The sequence below is a fragment of the Amblyomma maculatum genome, chromosome 1 (assembly GCF_055883805.1).
Source record: "Amblyomma maculatum isolate TAMU_Amacu chromosome 1, ASM5588380v1, whole genome shotgun sequence".
NCBI lineage: Eukaryota > Metazoa > Arthropoda > Arachnida > Ixodida > Ixodidae > Amblyomma > Amblyomma maculatum.
Window position 1 is genome coordinate 278,386,981 of NC_139344.1, and position 18,512 is coordinate 278,405,492.

General features: G+C 46.3%; 1 protein-coding gene across 4 annotated transcripts in view; it reads left to right on the top strand.

Annotated features, from left to right (window-relative positions):
* Ae2 (anion exchange protein Ae2) overlaps positions 1–18,512 on the top strand; it is a 228,046-nt gene that overhangs the window by 6,640 nt on the left and 202,894 nt on the right. The window contains exon 1 of one of the 4 annotated variants that reach the window (XM_084591399.1): positions 17,990–18,052. The exons of the other annotated variants lie outside the window; for them this stretch is intronic. The gene's annotated coding sequence lies outside the window, so the exon portion shown is untranslated. Of the gene's footprint in view, positions 1–17,989; positions 18,053–18,512 lie in introns of those variants that run through there. 4 annotated transcript variants of the gene reach the window in all.

The following is an 18,512-nucleotide window of genomic DNA, read 5'->3' on the forward strand; positions in this document are numbered from 1 at the left end:
AAGGTCCGGGCCCGGCCCGTCATGCTATAATTTCAGTTGAAGAAATGCAAAAAGAAAATAATTTCCCATTATCTTTAAATGTCGAGTTCTCACGTTTGAAATGACAAATTTACTGAATATGGAGAGGCGCAGCACATACGTAGTATGCAAAAACAACAAGTTATGTATTGAACTGAGGCAAATAGGCGGCGCTCCTGGATAATGAAACCGACCGCAGCGCCGAAGTTTCTTTCGGTGCTACAACTTGTGGCTGGAATGATTGCGCTAGCTCTAAACCTAAACAAAGGGTTGTAGCCGAGTACTCGGTGAGCTCGCCTGGCGCACCGTGTGCCTTTCACACCTCAGCACCGGTGTTACCACTGCGGAGATTCTCGAAACCACTAGCTCTGCTCGGCCACTGACGGAGGCGAGGAGAAAAGGCGCCGGGAGAGAACTGGGAAGCCCTCGCGTGGGGAGGAAGCGAGAAAATACCCTTATCGCACTACGGCCGTATTCGCGCTTTCGCAAAAGTTGCACGTGTTCGTGATCAGTGTGTCCGGCCCGCCTGAGACAAATATACCTTAACCCGGGTCCGGCCGTAGAGGGTTTCCGAGCGGCCCGAGCCCGGCCCGCGGGCCGGGTACGGCCTTTGGGCTGGCCCGAGCCCGTGCACAGCTCTGTGCCTGAGCTCCACATTAACACCTATTAGCAAAGTGGCAAGTGCTGCTTATTACAGGGGCTTTACGGTGGTTGCGCATTGATGCGTTAGCACCAAGCAGTCCGGTTGACCGAAATGATTGTGCAGTCCGGTGGGCTTGTGTAGGATGCGAGTTCCTTTGCTGACGACGCAAAATGAGTCCCACGCCATTGCCTAGAAATAAATATAGGAGAATCAGCGTCTAGAAACGAACCCGGCAAGTTTTCGACCAAGGCTACGCTTTTGTTATTCAACAACCGAGTCGCTCTTCACTTCCTATTTGAGTTAATATAACATTGAAATGCAAATGAAAAGAAAAAAGCTAGAGAAGAGGCCGCTTTTAACGTGCGTGCACTGTGTGCGCCGGCAGCGCCAAGATCGAGACCCCCCGCGCCTTGCGAAGGAAAACGTTCGGAAATAGATGCTGCCATGTTTCATGCAAATGTCAGATCTCTGGCAGATCTGTCAGGGTTGCTTCCGTAAGCGCGTGCCTCGGGCAGCGTGCCCACGCTTCTGCTCGTCGTGGTCTCTGTAGCTGACACACATTAATTTTGTAACGAGACACCATCAAACACCAACGTGTTTGATAGTGGAGGGCCGTGCTTTAGCCACAAAAAAGTATTTGCATTTTTTATGGCAAAGCCTGCAAGTGGGGCATGCTTCTTGACGTTGTTCATTCTTGAGATTATGGTGTCCAAGATGTTTCAATAATTACTCCTTACTCTCAACAAACTACCAGCTTATCCACCTTGCTGACCCGTATGCTTCCGCAGGTACCCATAGTAGTTAGCGGCATAAAGTTTGTTGGTGCAGTTATACTGACGCGGGCGTGCAATGGCGTCAGCGGATGGGCGCCGTCGCTTTGCGAGTCAACCTTCGCGAACTTTTTCGGACATCATTAGGAAGAGAACGCCTTCCTCCAGGAGCGGGGTGATCATCGTTCCATGTGGTGAAGGCCAAGGTCACTGAGGATAACAGCCGCTCGTTGTAGGCGCCCTCAGATAAGATTGCAGCGGGACACACCCGCCCAGCACTGTTCTTCGGAAGGAAATTCCACGGCACCCGCTTGTTTGATCCACCGTCCGTCGCTGATTTAAGGTTACCTGTTTACGCGTTCGGTAAGCTGCCGGCCTAGTAATAGTAGTCGGCTTCGCTAGTCGGAAATATTCGTGCGGAAGAGTCCCGATTGGTCGACAGGGTTATGACGTCACAATCACGTGCCCCCGTGTGGCAATTTCCACGTTACATAGCGAACTGGGGAAGGGTCCAAATGAAGTCAAAATTGGCGAGAAGTTTTCCTTGATTGAGGTATTTCAGAAGTTTACTTGGGAGTAATTCCATGAAACAAAATTGTCGCCATTGGGGTTCGCACCTAGGTCCTCTGTATGCCAGGCGGGAACGTAGGCAATATAAGGCCACGAAGGGTAGTTGGTACCAAGCCTAGTGAACGCGTTGGGGTGTGTATACAACTTACTAACACGTGTTTGGGATGTGTACTTATTTTACAGTAATAATTTTAAAGGACTTAAACAATAAAATTAAAAAAAAAAACTCGCAATTAAAAGGCAGTCTTCACTCTTAAGACGAAGCTTAAGTGTCCGCCCATTTCTTTTTTATTCGAACATGGGTTTACGCTCTTATTCTGCCCTTGGTTAGGGCGAAAATGTTTTACGCGAAACAATTATGTCGGATGCCAGCAGAATGGTTCCCGTCAACGTATTCTGTTCACGTCCCAGCGGCGTGTTCTGCAAGTTGTCAGCTTTCCGTGTTTGTCTGCGGGATCGCTGCTTTCTGCTCAGTCGGTCTTGTCAGCGTTACGTTTGAAATGATATGTATTTTTGAATAGCTTTGGCTGCATGGGGCTAGGTATAATTAACGGCCAATAGATCGGCTGCTAGTCATGATGATTTTCATGCACAATTAGCTCAACATCGTTTACCTGTCGGGACTGTTACGAAACCCGGACTTGGTCTGCACTTAGTTATCTATTAAGTGTTCAGTAAGAAGCAAAATGCTTTAAATTATAACTCCATTGTTCTTAGAACGATTGAGGAACTTGCCGAGCGCCGACTGCTAGGTCGCTTTTTTTTTTTTTTTAGTTCAGTGCTTTGCTATCAAAATTATGTATGCATTGAACGCGGCACTTATTTTGATATTTACATGTTTTATCGTGGATTAATAAATTTATGGTCATCCCAGCAATGAACTGAACTGTGCTAGAACGGCTAATTGGGCTAGTTGAAGTGAATGAACTGAACGGCGCCTAGCTTTGCGAAAAAACAAACAGAAACCTCGGTGGTAAATTCAGTCGTGTGGCTGAAACGAATACACTTGCGACGATTCAGGCTGACATGAACTTTTCTTTGGCGGAAAGGAATGGCTTGTATTGTGCAGAATCGCATTACGCTCAGTAAGCTAGCTTGATGTTTGTACTTTTCTTTTTTCTTTTTTTTTGAAATGGGAAAATTCGTAAAGCCGAGACTTCACTATTTGCTTTCTGACATAGCTGCTTTAAGATACACTCTTGTTATGCATGCCTACTTCATGTGTGCCTAAGACGGTGTCCAAGACTGTGTCCAAGATGGTAGGCGCAGTAAAATTAAAATGTTTTAAGTGAAATTTAAGATAACGTCTTACAAACAATTGTCCAGCCTGTTGTTTCCTGGAAAAGGAATTCGCCTACTTTGAAATCAATTTTCTGTTTTGTTGTCCTTTATATGTAGGAGAGCGTATTCCTTATAAGCTGCACACACATCACAGTTTGTCCAGAGAAAAAAAAATTCGTGCGAGATAATGTCCTAGTAGATTGCACGAGGAGCTTGCTTGCAGCCTTTCATGCTCCCGTTCTACGGAGCATGTGCCCTCATTCCTGGCAGGTATCCACGTGTAATGAATTTATTTCACCTATATAAATGTTCCACCAATTATGCAAGTTAGCCGTAATAACTTGCTTTTCATCAAGTTTTGGCGCAGAAATTCGCGGCTAGTTACTATATATGTGCGTTATAAAATCTCAAGTATTAAATACTGTTTTCTTCTCGTCACTGTGCAAGACATTTGTTTCTTTTCACGTAATGTACTTACTTCTCTCCTGTGCCGCCGGTTGTGGGCCTCTGCTGGGGTAGAAATTCTGTATTTTTATGTACAGCCATGTAGTCGCGCTAATTTAGCATTAGTGGAGGTCCTTCTCATTGTAGAGGGTAGGGCAAAAAATGTGACCATAAAGTGATTCGGAACACTGCAAATCCATTACAAGCTGCACGAAGTGGCTCAGAAGCAGACCCCCTGGGCTCTACACTTTTGACAAAGACTGTACCGTCTTAGCCAGAAGTAACCGAGCAGCCCCGGCGGAGCAGGTGCGGGGCCTAACTGCGACGCTACCATCGCCGTCGCTGACCGCTGCTCTACGGCGGCGAGCGAGTATCATATGCGGCGTCTTGATTTGGCGTCTTCGGAGTACAGCGCTACTGAGGAAAGGCGCGCCGCATAGGCATAACTCGCTCAACGGTCCTTTTTGGCTGGCGCTGTGAAGCTGCGCTCTTCGTTAGAATATCTTCTCTTTTAATATCAATACAGCGCTCCCGTAGTTACGACTGGGCAAATACGTGCTAGTCTGATCGTTTGGGTTGTCGGGAAAGTGAGAAAGAGAATGTATTTCGAAAACACTGTGCTTTTTCCTCCGGTCCTTAGTCGTCTATTGTGACAATGACAGGATTTATTGTGGCGCTTCGTTAAGGTGCAGGAGAGAAAAATATTTCCAGCTGTTTCAAATGCTCCTCTTGCTACATACCGTATTTCATGCAATTTGTTAAGGTACAAAAAGTGCATAATGTCTTTCTCGTTTGTAATTATGTTCATGCGTTAACTTCCGGCCAGTCTCTTCGTTTGATGAGCGAACTGCATAAAAAATGTTATATTCCCACTCAAACGTACATCGCCCATTTCTTCAAGAAGTGCGACGTTTTTCTTTTTTTTTTCTTTTTTTTTTTTGGGGGGGGGGGGGGGGGCATTATCTCGCCAGCCCAATTCAGTAATATGTTCTGGAAATTAAGAGAAAACCTTACGCGCTGAATTTGAATTGCAAACTGTTTCGCTATTACCTACTTGATTGGTAGTTAAGTGCATTGCATTGAAATAAAAAAAAAAAAAAAGGTCTGTCGTCTTTACCGAAAATCGAACCTCCATCCCTTAAATCCATAGCCGAGCGTTACCACCACCGGGAGTTTTTTTTTTTTTTTTTTTTTTTTTTTTTTTCCAGTATGGTATTTATTACACACCTTTAAATGCAGGAAAGATCTGTATACATTATTTACAAAGTAATCAGCCCGTAGCCGAAAAATCCAATTGAAACACACAACTACAACACGTCTTACCTAGCACAACTTCACTGAAACGGTGGCAAGGAAAGACAACGCATGATGGGAGCCAGTCCGGTTGATAGTCACCATCTTCATAAGTGTGTGCACCATCTGGCCGAAATGAGTACTGCGGGAAACGAGAGGCTCAGCATTCCGGTCCAACACGCGCGTTTACCACAGACTGTGCACTCCAAGGAAAGAAATCATGTTAATGGGTTCACGGTCATGTTGGGCGGCCATTATAGGTAACGCACACTGTGAGAATTCATAAAGTCTTTCTTCAGTGTTCTTTGTAGAATGTCCCCAAATAATATCGCATCTTTGCAGGCAGTAAAACAGTTCGATGATTTCAGGTGTCTCACATAGCCGCCGATTAACAGAAGAAACAGAGGTATTTTTTTGTGAAGCCACAATTTAATAGGTAGAATTTCGGCATGAATAAAAACGCTGTAAGGCGAAATCGGAATTTTACGTGCTCTCCTCAACACATCGTGCCCCATGCAATTCGAATAGAAAGAACGATACAGCGGAGGCGGGAACAACATAGATATCAATTATTTATATAAAATTTTCCCTGAAACAGAGAATAAGTTCCCATAAGGAAGCGAACTGCCAGAAAACGAACTGAATCGTAAACTTGTTTCATAAAACCAAATAATAAGGGCCGGTCGGTAAAATTGGAAGATACCACTAAGTTTGGAAGAAGGTTCACAAAGTTAGTTTGCAGGGATGCTCTAGTAATTAGATGGGAGCTATTACGGAAAAAGAAGAAACGAGCGACTAACTGTCTGACATAGAGATGTGTCAAACCTAGTCCGCCATCAGAAACAGGCCTGAAGAGGTTATCGCACCGCCTAGGCTCAAAACTGGAGGACCATAAGAACGTCGTAAACGTTCGGTGAAAGCTTTGGATGTAATGCCTCGCGCAATGGAGTACCTGCAAAACATTTTTTTTTTTGTGGCTAGAAACATGTTACAGGCCTGTGCTGGACCAAAAATTGATAGGCGGTGCGGAACAAACGTCTGAGCATAGCTTGATGCGCAGGGACCCGCTCTTTCCAGTAGCGCCCACTAAACTTGAATGCATGAAGGGGAACTCCAAGGTATTTAGGATTTAGGGGGAACACGAGACTATTCAATTCCATCCTAATGAGTCGGCATTGCTCCCCACGAACCACAGACCAGAACTTAGACGTATTCACTTGAGCGCCAGATGCCAAACTGTTCAATAGTGGCTATAGTATTGTCAATACTGGGTTTATCGATGCAGAAAAAAGCCAAATCATCGGCGTACGCAAGCACTTTGACTTCGTTACTAAAGAGAACATAACCGCGGGTATTGTTTTTTCGCAGTATACTCAAAGTGGCTCTAGGTAGAGGGCAAGCAGTAGCGGTGACGTAGGGCAGCCCTGCTTCACTGATGATCGAATTGGCACAGGCTCTGATAGGTGACCATTAACAATCAAGCGAGTGGAACAGTTGTCGAAACAAAGTTGCGCCCCTTTAAGTACTCCACGCTGGGGGCGTGGGAAACAGGTCGTAATTCTCCTTGTCTAGCGTATGGATGATCATAGCGATGACAATGACGCTGCAGTTAGTGATAGGGATAATGATGATAGTAGCGATGACAATGACAGCGCATTTAGTTGATGATAATGATATGATAGTAATCATGATACCGATGACAGTGACGTTGCAGTTCAGCAGTTCTGTAAAAGTTTTTTTTTCTTTTTTCTTTTTTTTTCCGTGCTCATCTCGGTTAGCTGCGCTCGGTTGAGCGTTGCATGCTAAGACGAATATATGGATAAGCGTTTGTACCGCTAAACACCCGGCTGTCTTGTGGTTAGTTTTCGTCGCAAGGTGTTTACGATTTGTTGGAAGCACCTCAGTTCATAATCTGAAAGAACCTGTCGTTATCAGTGAACGTGACTAAGTTTCCTCTGAAGTGTGTATGTTTCTGGGTTGCGTGTATGAATTTGGCTGCAGGCTTCCTTGAAAACGCCGGTTTGCCGATGCGATCGTTAATTTGCAACTGATAATTGTGCGGCACCTTCGCAGCACTGCACAAGCGCGCAGCGAACGTCAAGCAGGCACCACTCGATATAGTTCTGGTAGGCAATAAGTGCTGCCTTCAGTGCAGAATTCGTTCCCTTGCGGAAATCGGCCTTTTCTTAGCTTGGGGAAGAAACTGGGGTAATACTCTAAGGCTGCTGATTTCGTGCGTTGGCCGCACGTTTACGTACGCTATTCTGATGGCACTGTGACGCAAACGTTCGTCCTACACTGTAATATATATATATAATATTCCTGGTTTACGTGACAACATGAAGGTAACGTAATGCCGGACAGCTTCCGTAATTGTTAAAACCAACATCTTGAAAAAAAAAAAAAAGAGTCGTAAAGCAGACCCCGTTTGCTGAATTAAGGAAGTTACTTATTTTTTGAAGTTTTAAAGTACTGATTGCTGTGAAATAGAAACCATATTAGTGCTGCGTTTTTGTCCAATATGCAAATGTTCATATGAGAACACTGGGCACAGTTGCTGTAGTAGGATGCAGCTGTGGTAATATGTTCCGATGCTTAGATTTTTATTTAAGTAACCAGAAACGCCTCAACAGCGAACTACTTTCTGTCGCGGAGGGATTGCGTGTGACGGCTACTGCAGCCTTGAGTTGCGGACGATGACTTTTCGAATTTTGGCATAGCCCATAAAACGTTATCTGTGGCTTCATTTCGCCTGTATATTGGACGCCATCGGACTTAGACTGATAGAACGCGCCTCGCTTGCCGACAGGCTCTTCGTGCGGCGCTTTTCAACCGCTGCCCACATCAGCGGTTTTCATTCTCTGTTTCTGCGGTTCCTTTCATAAATGTGAAAAAAAAGAAAAAAAAAAAGCAAGAGACGCAGTGGGGGGGGGGGGGGGGGGGGCGTCAGAGATGAAGGCTTTACACTTTGTCACGACGCTCATCTTTCTGCTTTCTTGCGCAGCTGGAGCTGCCTTATTATTGAAAAAAAAGAAAGAAAGAAAAAAAAACCCTCTTCGTGAACGCGTCTGGTTTGTCGGAGAGCCCGCTGCGTTTGGAGCATATAGTTCCTTCCGGCCCCGAAGGGGAGGCGCCGCATTGGTCAGACGGCGCGGTCTAGACCGGCTCTAGACGGAGCTTTATGCAAACGAGGTCGAACTACAAGAAAGGGGGGGGGGGGGGCTCTTCGTCCTTCGTGGGAACGACGCGTTCATTTCTTTGCGCTGCTTTTTCGTCGTCAACTCCGCACAGGCTTCTTTCCGAATATGCCAGACGTCATGGACGGAAAAACGGGGTTCTCGCGATTGTTCGCGTACTTTTCGCGCATGTGCCGGGCGTCCTATCATGTAGCGAGTCTTTCGCGATTGAAGCCCATCCGTCGGCACGTGTCTTCACGCATGCGGATAAGGCGGCGACGGAATCTGGGCATGGCTGCTGTCGCGACCGGTTTTCGCAGACGTGACAGTGTTTATTTTTATTCATTTGATGTGTTGCGTATGTCGACGCCATTTTTGCGTTCCCCGACTGCATTCTTTCCTGGGAATGCAGCTTGTTTTTGCCTCTACTGCTGGTTCCCTTGTAGGGCGTTGAGGCCCCGCCGCGGCGGTTCAGTGCTTAGGGCGCTCGATTACTGAGTCGGGCTACCTATATCCCCCAAATGATTAGTTTATTGAAGGGCGCGTGAAGAGGACGTCGGTATTACACATGGATGAAGGATACGACCTCGTGAAGCAACTTGACAACGGAGGAGCTGTCAACGCTGTCGCATACTACTAAATTTTTAAGCAACTATCACTGAATTAAAACTCTATCAGTCTGCCGAACCATCATCATTTAATCACGGACTTTACGCTTGAACATGCTTTCCAGTGAGATTGGCACTTGTGAGGATGATCACAAATGTGAACTCGTGTCAAAGTGCGCATTGTGCGCATTGTGGTCGAGCACTTAACGCGTTGCTTAATTGCAAGATTAAAAATATTATTCGGTGTCAACGCTAAGGAAAAACAAACAAAACAAGAAAAGTTGAAATTGTGGAGTCAGGCAGGTATTCCTTTGTTAATAGCTACATGAACGTTTAAGTAAGTGCACTGAGGTAGTGTATATATTTGTCTCGGAAGCGAACGTACTTATTTCAAGCACAATCTAGATTAGAATAAATACATGTGTCCCCAATAAAACTGTGCATACGCATCTGTGAAGCTAATCGAATGGGTTTCATTTTTCATTATTGCTGCGCTCCATAAAACCTATATCTAGAAAAAGGAGGAAGGAAAAATTTTGGTGATAAATTTTTAAGATTTAACACACAAAAAAAAAACGAAAAGAAAAAAAAACGCCTACTGCAAAAAAAAAAAAAAAAAAGTGCTCAAAGCTGTTGTGTGGCGAGTGAGTACAAAATAATCGCCGCGTAATGTTCGTGCTCCTCATTCTGCAATTTTAACAGAGGAAAAATTGTGTATTGATCACTGGAAGCTTATTGCTGCGAGATGACGTCACAGGAGGAGCCAAGGCGTTCCCTGGAAGGTGTGTAAGGCAAACGATGTGCCACCATGGGCTCAAGCGCTTGTCAACTGCGCCCAATATGCCGTGAAGCCGCCTGGGATAATTGCCTTCTTATCTTATCATCAGTGTGACACACTGTACACGTTGAAAGCCTCTTGGCGTAACGTATTTAAAAAAAAAAGAAAAAAAAAAAGGGCGTTCCATAGCACGTATGCGCACATCTGATATGAAACTTTCAGGCTTGTCTTTGGGCCCGCTGCTCGGCTACTTGACGTAAGAAAAGTAAAAAGAGACGATGATGGGCGTGCAGTCATGTTTTTTACTGGGATCAAAGCACCTTGCGTGCCCATTGTAACATTCATGGCAGATATTGACAGCAATAAGTAAACTTTGCGCATGCTGATCCATTACGCAAATCAGTTATTCCTTACGCCTATAGTCCACGGAAGTGTCTAAACTATTTGAGGGTAATGTACGTTAGTTTTTCGTCTCGGCACACATTTAGCTCACAACAATAGCATTCACTTGTACGTATCATTCTCTTGATTTTTATTTGAGACTCATATGATATACTCTCCCATGCAGGGTGTAATGTTAACTGAACATAGCCTGAGCGTGAATACAATGCGATGTCAGATGCTTCGTGAATTGCTTTTTAAATGGGACGCGTAATGAAACAAAGTAGCTAAAATGGAAAAAGAATGCGCATAAGGTTTTTTTTTTTTTTATGTACTCGTTAGGTGCGACATAATAAAAGCAAAATTTCTTGTTACGCGTACACTGAAATGCTTTGAGCAATAGGAATTGCTTGTGGCTAGATTTCGCTGGCATACACTGAGTAGAACCTATTGGCCGCAGGCGGAAGTGATGTTTGGAAAGTTCTTGGTTTCAGCAGCCTCATCGTATGTGTCACAACTGACGAGTATCTCTGTTGTCTTTCTCTTCTTCCTTAATTTTTTTTTTAGATTAGTCCAACCCACTTATAAGAATATTCACTTGCCAAAGAAATTGATTTATTTATTTAGAAATACTGCAGAGTCGCTTGACTCCAAGCTGTGGTGGACACAAATAAAATCCACATTAGAAGAATACATCAACAAAGGCAATCACAATCAGTTACAGAAAGTCAAAGCATGAAACATATCAAACAACAACAACAACAACAAAAAACAAAAACAATGCAGGAATACAAGTACAACTTCAACCGAGCATTTCCAAATTTGCGACGAACTGTTAGGCACTGGTACTGTCCACAATTTTCCTAGGTAATTTATTCCAAGCGTGTATGGCTCTAGGAAAAAATGTATACTTGAAAGTATTGATCAGGGGGGTATATTCCTCAATCATTTTCCCGCCATCAAAACGCGAGCTTGTGCGCAGACTGTGAGGGGTAATAAAATTGTGATTGTTGACTTGTATTATGCTGTTATATATTAAATACAAGTATTTTAACCTGCATTCAGAACGCCTCGCTTGAAGTGTATCGAGACGAAGATAATCAAGCATTTCTGTCACGCTATCAGTGCGTTTATATTTGTTGCAAATAAATCTCGCCGCTGTTCTTTGAACTCTTTCTTTGTGAATATTTTTCGCCGTATAAGGGTCTCATAGACACGAAGCATACTCCAGACATGGCCGGAATAACGGAGTAACTGCGAGGTATTTAACAGCAGACGATTCCTTAAGTGCGATGCCATCCACAGAATAAGAATGTTTTAGAATGGTTTTGTTCCTAGATATACGGAGGACTAAGTATAGTTGACCTAAGTCCTAAGTATAGAGGACTAAATATAGTCCTCTATACTTAGGACTTAGGAATAAATTTAAAGGCAAAGTGCTTACAATACTGAATTCTTTGCAGGAAAAAATAAATGAGTCGGCTTGACTGTTCTATGGCATATTTTGTTCATATATCTCTACGCAGGGTGTCTGATCACATATCCGAGTGAGGAAAGTCCCGGAGAGGTTGTATCGTTTGTAATGCCTCTTTTTCATAGGTTCGAGGCTGTATCGTCACCACGCAAGAATTCGTCTCGACAGGCCGCCGTCATTCTTCGCGTCACTGTATCGAAACCCGCTTTCCAGAAGCAATTCTTAACGGGAAACACTGTGGCTGAGGGTACGGTGACGAAAGAAAGGAAAATGAGAACCGCACTCGCAGGAAGCCTGCACCGCAGTGACTGTCAGTTACGTACGGCGCCCGTGGCCTACGCTGCAAAGTATCGGCATCGGCACTGGAGGTGTGCACGGGCCGAAATCTTGAGCCCGAGCCTGGCCCGGTGCCCGACGCCACAGACCCGAGCCCGGCCCATCATGCTATAATTGCAGTTGAAGCTATGAAAAACAAGAAAAATATTTCAGGGTATCCAAGATCTTGGAACGTTGAGTTCCCACGTTTGAAATACCAAATTTTGCTGAATATTTAGAGGTACAGCACCTACGTAGAATTAACATATTGTGCAAAAACGACAAATTATGCATTGATTTGAGGCATTTGAGGCGCTCCTGAATAATGAGTCCGGTAGTGCTGAAGTTTATTTCGGTGCTACAACTTGTGGCTGGAATGAGTAACACGTTCTTTGATGGGAAAGAATGTTGTCGGTAAGCAGCTTGTTTGCTTCTCCAAAAGTTCGCTAGCTCTAAACTTAAACAAGGAGTTGGTTTTGTGGTCAAGTAAGTACTCTGTGAGCTCGCCTGGCTCACCGTGTGCCCTTCACGCGAACTTTTCGGAGCGAGAGAAACGAGAGGAAACTCTTGCACCTCAGATGCTTTGAGCTATGTCCCGCTTCAAACGGGGCCATGTCGAGGCAGAAGTAAGCCACGTTTGATAGGCGACAGCGTGGCGCGAATCTTGAAACGGATACCTTAACATCAGCGCCGGTGTTACCGAAACGGAGATGCAAAACTCGAAACTAAATAGCCCATAAGCGGCCTCTCTGTTCGGTCACTGACGGCTACCAAATATCCGTTCGCGGCGAGGAGAAGGAAAGGCAGGTCGAAGCATCGCGTGGGGAGGACGCGGCAAAATTCTAGACGCTTATCGCACTAATATAGCCATATTCGCGCTTTCGCAAAAGTTGCACGTGTTCGTGATCGGGTTGTCCGGCCCGCCCGAAACAAATATACTGTGGCCGGGCCCGGCCGGAGGGCTTCCGAGCGGCCCGGGCTTGGTACGGGCTTTCGGGCCGGCCCGAGCCCAGCTCTAATCGGCACCCCGGCGCGTTTTCTGCGAGAGGCCCACCTTATGAAACAGGAGATCTCTGAAAGCTTTAGCTTCAAAGGCGAAAGCCTACCTGGCTCATAGCGAAAATCTCGTGTGGGCGAGATGTGTCCGCGATATTCCGCGGGATATCGGTGAGGTTCTAGCTTTTAAGGAAAAAAATCATTGTCCATGGCAATCGAACTCATGCCCCTCCGTTAACCGGCCGAGCGCGTTAACCAGACTGCGCCACGCCGGGCACGAGAAGAAAACATGTTCTCCTTGCCTAGCGTTCCATGCTATCTCCATGGCAACGTAGGGGCGCGACGACAACCACCAGAGTTAATACAACCAGAACGAAAGCGGCACTCCCATGTAAACCCTCTCCACTCCTTTGCTAATCATATTCGCAGCCATGATGGCACTTCACGCATGGTAGCCAGCACTTTCGACGCTACTTCTGGACCAAATCTAGCGCAAATGGCGGCGTACCAACCTAATAACGTTGGCAAAACGGGGACCATAGAGGTCGCGTTAGTCGCAGATTGCAGTACGTACAGTGCGGTGCGTGGAACGCTGTTGCGGCGCAGTTCAATATTGCTGGTTGAATATTTCCTTGTTCGTTTCATAAGTTTAGGCAAGTGTGTGAAGGTTGGTCAGGGTGGTGGTGAGCCCTGACGAGCGAGACGTGACAGTTGTTAAAGAAACACAGGTGGGAATATATGCCCATTGGAAGTGGAAAAAAGAACTACTCACACGTGAAATGTCTGAACACTTTTGGCATCTTGTTTTGCACACGATGGTGGAAATGTGGTGAAACTTGGTTCATGAGACAACGGTAGATCGCGTGGCGCGGAGAGAGCTGCAGCGTGCTTAATTACTGCATGGATATAACTAATGGGAAGTCATGCGAAACTGAACGGCTGTGTTGGTTGCGGTCTTTAGCTTTCGAGCGAAGTCCGCCACCGCATAGACCACTGCCTCTATTTACCTCGAGTGTTGTCTTCTCTGCTGGCGGTTTCGGGTCTTCGCTTGGACGCCGGGAACGGGCCGCTAATCGGCTCCGAGAATCGAATTTATCGTGCGTGATCGGCCGACTCGCGCACAAGAAATACTATCAACCATAATGCGCACAGAAAACGACTCGCGCAGTACATGCTGCGCGTGGTAAAACACGGTATGTACATCGGACGAACTGATACGAAACTATCGCAAATACATCTTTATCAGCCTTTATATGACTCAAATTTTACAGCTGTAAAAAAGTGGAATGTTAAAACATTTTTTCTGACCTTTATTGTTGTATAGGTTTACACTTTAGTCTCTTGTTGGAGTAAACTGAAAATAATCAGCTAATTTTATAAGCAAAGACCCACCAATGAGTGCAGGCAACCATGAGAGTAAGTACCGTGATGGCGCTACACGAGTGTAGCACAACCTCCTCGCCGCGCGTTATCCACCTGGTTTTCACCCCGGTCTCCAGGAGGTAGCCTGGCGCATTACCAAGATACTTTGTTGGGCGAGTTGGTAAACATCCATTATTAATTTAAACAGCGCGAACCAGAAGACACAGGACAAGATAACAGGAAGTACAGCGCTTGTACCGTGGCTTCCTTTTATCTTGTCCTGTGTCTTCTGGTTCGCGCTGTTTAAATTAATAATGGAGCCTGGCGCATGCCAGCTATGAAGACCAAGCGGAGCAAAGAGCGCGCGCCATCGCCGCCGAGAGGAGCTACTCGCCTCGAATCCGGCGCGGAAGAAGCCGCTGTCCTGCACTGTGTGATCGGCGGGGTTCTGTCAGATAAACACTACAGTACAACCACCAACAAAAGCTTTCTCCTTATCGCTCTTAAGGGGTCTTAGTGCATCGACATCTGTCTTTTCTTTTAAGCGAAAGCTTGACTACCAAGGTCAGCGATGGTTAATCTAAAAAAAAAAAAAAAACAATGCTGCAGTTGGTAATAATGATATTTATATTAGCAGCGATAATAAGGGTGAATTTAGTCCACAATGATGATAGTAGCGATAGTGATGAATAACAAGAAACGTAACTAAGCCTAACAAATCTTTCGCTTCGTCTGGGTTTAGCAGGGTTAAACCCCAGCAGCTTTTTTCGTCCCCTCATGCCGCCGCGGCATGTAAACTATCCTGGCATGCACGACATCTGTGTGCATGGTCGCTGGGTTTTCTCTTTCGCAGCACCCGGTTGCCCATCGATTGTCTCCATCAGCTCCCCATGTGCGCGCTTTCGCATTGGGAGTGGGCTTGGACTGGTGTGGTTTCCGTCTTTCTGGCTGTGTGACCAGATTTCATTGTTATATCAGATAGGACAGCATGTTATAAGGGTTTATTTTGCGAAATAAAGCATGAAGAAAGTGACGGGTGCCATGGTAGTCCATTGTTATATCCGAGATATTGTTACCGGAATTGTTATATAGCAAGTTCAGCAATCACTCAGTCTACTATTTACATCTTTTGCACGTGGGCATCTGTAGCTAACGTTAGCGCTCGTCGATCGATGAACGTAGCGAATCGGAGCAACGAAACGCACCGCTTCTGCGGACGTGAAGGCAAGATTAAGAATACGGCAGCACTTCCAATCGAATTTCGTGCTCATGAGGCAGGCGCAGTCTTGCTTGTGGAAGGCTTTACCCCGGGGCCTGTCCCACGGTAGGTGGCTTACGTCAGCGTCTGTTCTCCTTGTGGGAGCGAGCGGCTACACGCCCGTCTCTGCCGCTCCCAGCTGCGCGCGCAAAGGCGTCCTGCGGCGGTGGGGCAGCTGTTGGCCGTGGTCTGCGACCAGGGGCACGTGGCGGTCGGCGCGCGTGAGTCTGGCCTCGCTGCGATCGCCCTAAGGTCAGTTGGGGGGGGCGGAAAGCATGCTATCATCGAGCGCCTTTCCCGCTGTGGCTCGCGCATTCCTTGCCCGCTTTACGCATGCATGTGTGCAGGAAGGCGAAATCAACGCCCTGTCCGCTAGAGCGGCCGACAGGGCTGCGTCGATTTCATTGAGCGCTGACGAAGCTCTCACCTTGTGGAGATGGCATGTTGTAGATACAGCTTTCGCAGGATAAGCGGCTTTCCGGTCAGCTTTGTGATGCAAATTTGCTGACGACGCAGCAGGCAGGAGGCGTTAGGGGCCATTCGGTTGCATCATGTTTGCTTCCCTTACTGAAGGCGTATTCCGATTAGCGATAGCTTCGACCTCAATTTCGTCGCCGTCCGATCAGGATTTGAACACAGATAGGCAATTGAAATATTCCGTCTGTTGCATTTCGAATAGTTGCTCAGACACGCTGACTTCTTGCGCCGAGAAACAGTTGTAGTCCGTTATATGAATGTCGAGTGCCTTTTTAAATGCGAGTTTTTTTATTATTATTATTATTATTATTATTTGGTGCCAGGTTGCTAGATACCGGGTGTGCGCATTTTTGCCTTGCATGCATGTTACTGAAAACTATTCTTTAATTACTATTGTCATTGCAAAGCTGTTCTCGTAAAAGACATTTCAGCTTCCTGGCGTCCCTTTACGTAGGAAACGTAAGACACTCTTCTTTTTCTCTTTCATTATCGTGCGAGGAAGTTGCCTGTACTGCATTTCCTTTTTCATCACACATATAGGGCGTTCCTGAGCTCGCAAAAGTGGATTGCACACTGGGGAATAAGTCTCCCTTCGTATCGATTTTTAAGGCGTAAGTTTTACTTGCCCCATTAGGCAGGGAGTGGCAACAGAAATGTAAAGCCGTTCTTTGTTCAGTCATACCATTTCGCTTCCCACTTAGCATCCATCTGCTACGACTAGTTAGCGATAGAGATTCGAAATGACGCTATATGTACAGCCGCTGAAATAATTAACTGGCGTGCGTCACGGCCGCATTTTCTGAGATTCTGCGTCCTAAGGCAGATAAAACTTGCAATAATTTCAAGATTAAGCAACGGCTTTATGTGCATTTGCTTATATTTGGACTTTCAGCAGCCTCTCAGAATGCGGCCATCACGCACTCCAGTTAAAGATTTGGGTGGCTGTACCTTCAATTATGTGCCGTCAATTATAAGCGTAGGCGGCCACAGAGAAATGAAACAGCCAATGCGCCCCTCCCCAAAACAAATCAATTTTCATTTCGGGGAAGGCACTGTTTTCCAAACTCTGTGCCAGCAGTCTTTCAATGCTTAACCGCTAAGCAAAACACTGCGCGTCTTATTCGGTTTAAGCAGAGTTAAACCTCGGCATTTTTTTTTTTTTTTTTTTTTTTTGTTCTGAGCAGTCGATATATGTTCCCATGAAATGTGCGCTCCTTCGAGTTAAAAAGGGCTTCTGCGAAGCCTGACGTCTGTCGCCAGATGAGAGTATCAGAAGCCATTCTGTAGCTGCAGCAGGCTGTCGCCAAGTGATGGCACCGTGATTTCCGCTATACAGTCTGCACTCGCTGCATAGAATCATATGACATTCATCCTATACCAGGTGGTATTGAAAAGCGAGTGCCACATTTTCCGCGAAGCCTGAGATTATTTACGTTTCAACGTACAGCTCGCGGACTGTATACCGTAAATTTCGGTATAGATGAGGTATTCGAGTGACGTCATTTGGCGCCATTTTATGGTGCAGAGTGCAGCTTCAACAGTGCAAGCCGGAAGAGGTAACGATAAGCGGGTTAGATACGTCTGCAGCCTTTCGCCGTGCTTGAAGCAACACAAAATCGCCGCCACTGTGACGTAGTGTTGAATGGCAGCTGAGCTATCGACATAAGCGTAGTCACCTGCCGGGATTCCTCGGCGAGAGAGCCACTGATCACAAGGTCGCGGGATGATCGATCCCGGCCGCATTTGGGTGGAAACAAATACAGAAGCGCCCGTGCGCTGTGCTATGTCAGTGCAAGTGAACAACCGCAGGTGGTTGCATCCGAAGTTCTCCCTTCTACGGCATGCCAGAGTAGGACGTGTGTTGTTAACGTGCACGTCAGTGTGTTGCCTTTTCAAATGCTTAGACCTCTGATCGCGACGTCGCTACTTGAGCGCGGTTGATCGATCACTTTTTGACTTGGCTTGCAGGAGCATCTTCTTTCTAAGATCGATCGAATGATCGTGGGCCTAGGGGCTAGACTCGGGCGCATACTCGTGGAGAGTTCGAGCCATTCCGGAATCGAGTGGGTGTCAAAGGGCCGGAAGTGGAACGCTTGTTTCGAATGCGTCGAGATAAGCCGTGCCAGATATCGTCGCGTGGTGCGTAAATATTCGCGTCTATACGGCACGCAACCGTCGGGTCTCCGGAGAGACGCTTTTCTTGAGCAGGTATTGTAAATTTTTCGCTCTGCCATATTGTCGCACCTCCTTTGGTGCGTCAAGTGGCTGCTGGCACGCACGGCTGCCACCGTTTACTCCGTTCACGTTGCAGCCGACTGGGTTGCCCCGATGCCTGCTCTGAGTGTCTCTTTGGTGGTGGCAAGTGCGTCACGGAAGTATGCCGGTATTTGTTGGCCATGCTGTTTCAGGGCACTGATCCGCAAACTGATGGGACGGAGTAACTTAATTCCCGGCTCCATGTTCTGGGCGTCTTATGTTTGTCGGGCTTTGGGCGCTGCTTTGCGGATACCATCACGGCTGCCGCACTTTCGGTACGCGTGGGAAGAAAAACGTCCCTCTGCTGCGGCTTCAGCACGCATTAGGTTGTCGTCATATTTACAGGACTCGTCGGTTTTGTGTTTTGAAAAGTCGGTGGGCTTTTCCAGTGTTTATTTCAGACCCAATTAAG